At 40.8% G+C, this 2,698-nt stretch overlaps 1 protein-coding gene across 2 annotated transcripts in view; it reads right to left on the minus strand.

The window, feature by feature from the left end:
* The window catches only part of Stox2 (storkhead box 2), a 237,571-nt gene that overhangs the window by 225,445 nt on the left and 9,428 nt on the right, over positions 1 to 2,698 (minus strand). The gene's annotated exons all lie outside the window — the stretch shown is intronic.

A 2,698-nucleotide genomic window follows, 5' to 3' on the forward strand; every position in this document is an offset into this window, starting at 1 on the left:
AAATGCTCTGAAGGCAAAGATATTGAAAGTCTGTTTTTCTATTTTGCTTTCTAGAAAGTGAAGTTTGTATTATACCATTCTGTATAAACTACAGAAATGTATATTATATGCCTATATAAAAGGTAACATCTATTCTATATGCATGAGGTATCAAAATGCCAAAATATAGCTGGACGTGGTAGCGAATGACTTTAACTCCAGCCCACGGGAGTCAGACAGGAGGTAATACAGACAGGAGGTATAATTTTTAGAAAATTATTTTAGTACTCACATTCTTTAACAAAACATACAAAATAAAAGCAGATTTGAATATAATACACTTAATATATAAAAATTTAGTAATAAAACTAACACACACATCCAATAAAATTACCATTTTCTTCCAGGTTTCTGTAGAACATTGTGGTGGTTTGAATCGGCTTGGCCCTCTAGACTAACAGATCTGAATGCTTGGTGCATGGGGAGTGGCACTATCAGCAGGTGTGGCCTTATGGAGGAAGTGTGTCACTGTGGGGGCGGGCTTTGAGGTCTCCTATGCTCAGGCTCTGCCCAGTGTGGAAACAGAGCCTCCTCAGGACGGCCTGTGAACGAAATAGTCCAACCCTGGCTGCTTTCAGATCAAGAAGTAGAACTCTTAGTTCTTCCAGCACCATGTCTGCTTGCGTGCTGCCTTGCTTCCTACCATGATGATAATGGACTGAATCTCTGAAACTCTAAACCAGCTGGAATTAAACGTTGCCTTGGACAAGAGTTGCCTTCGTCATGGTGTCTGCTCACAGCAATAAAACCCCAACTGAGACAAACATAAAAACCTGATTTTCATTCTGGAAATGAGTAAATTATGGAACTAAATACACACAGAATAAGCCATCTATCTCTGTAGGTTCTTCATCTGCAGGTTAGACCAAAAGCAGATGCGAAAAAAAATTTTTGAAGAAAAGTATATCCACATTGGACATGTAGAGACAATGTTTTTCTTGACTGTATTCCCTAAACAATACACTTACACTGTGTGACTTTATTACAAGTCATCCAGGCATGGTCAAAACACATGGGCAATGTGTGTAGTTTACTATCCGCTCAGCCAATCGGCACGAGGGACTTGATTGCCTGTGGGTGTCCATATTAACAGAGAATTCTGGAACTACTCCCCTGCCAGTGTGGATGGAGACATGACTATTGCTGTGTTGAGATTTCTAAAGTTTGATGCTAAGTTAAGACAGTTAAGACTTTATACTTCCCTCCCTCTTAATTTTTGCTTCTTCTCTGCAATTATGAAACAATACAGAATCATCACTGAGTCTGCAAAATAGAAGCAACCAACGACAACAGGTTTTTTTTTTTTTTAAACATCAACTGCTAAGGGTGAGGTAAGAATAACTAATCTAGGATAATTACTAGGTCAAAGAGGAAATCAAAATAGTAGTTATCTGCCCAACGAAAACAATGGAAAGTGTGTCTGTCAGAGCTTATGGGACCTAATCAAAACTGTACTTCAAAGTAAACTTTTAGCTTTACAGACCCTACATTTTATAATTACACAATCTGTATGTGCTGAAGAAATCATGAGGCTGAAAAGATGGTTCATCAGTTAAGTGCATTTGCTGCTCTTGCAGAAGACCCAAGTTCGGTTCCCAGCGCCCATGGCAGGACTCTCACAGCTATAACTCCAGCACTAAGGGATCAGACGCCCTCTTCTGGCCTCCATGGGCACTGCACTCACATGCACACACCTACACACAGACTTACACGTAAATAAATTTTAAAAGCACTAAAAGAAACCATACAGCCCAGTGTAGTCCTTTTGTAGAGCCTATATCTTCAGTTGTTATTTATGCCGTAAATTAATTCTTTTTTTGTAAAATGAGAGAAATTATTTCACATCTAAAAGTTTTATTCCACTCCTTTAAACAAAAATATAAGATAAAAACCACTAAACTAGAAACACCCATGTTGGATAACTCAGGACGGTTTGTAGTTCAAGCTCTGGGAGATCTGGCACCAGGCAGAGCATGCAAACAATAACAACAAAAAATTTTTTAAAGCAAACCTCATTACCAATGGCTCTTTAAAGTTCAGATGAGGCAAGGTATACGAAGTGCCTGCAGCACTGCCTGGCCCAGGAAACATTAACAAGAGTCCAGCTTTCTCCCTCTCACACTTTATTCCACTTTCAAGTAGGTTCCACAACCACTTTATAAAATGAAGATGGGGGAGGGGGCTGGAGAGATGGCTCAGCGGTTAAGAGCACTGACTGTTCTTCCTAAAGGTCCTGAGTTCAAATCCCAGCAACCACATGTTGGCTCACAATCATCTGTAATGAGAGCTAATGCCCACTTCTAGGGTGTTTGAAGATAGCTACAGTGTACTTATATATTGTACTGGCTAGTGTTGTGTCAACTTGACACAGGCTGGAGTTATCACAGAGAAAGGAGCTTCAGTTGGGGAAATGCCTCCAGGAGATCCAACTGTAAGGCATTTTCTCAATTAGTGATCAAGTGGGGAAGTCCCCTTGTGGGCGGTGCCGTCTCTGGGCTGGTAGTCTTGGTTCTATAAGAGAGCAGGCTGAGCAAGCCAGGGGAAGTAAGCCAGTAAAGAACATCTCTCCATGGCTTCTGCATCAACTCCTGCTTTCTGACCTGCTTGAGTTCCAGTCCTGACTTCCTTTGGTGATGAACAGCAGTGTGGAAGTGTAAGC

This window comes from Mus pahari, chromosome 19 (assembly GCF_900095145.1).
Source record: "Mus pahari chromosome 19, PAHARI_EIJ_v1.1, whole genome shotgun sequence".
NCBI lineage: Eukaryota > Metazoa > Chordata > Mammalia > Rodentia > Muridae > Mus > Mus pahari.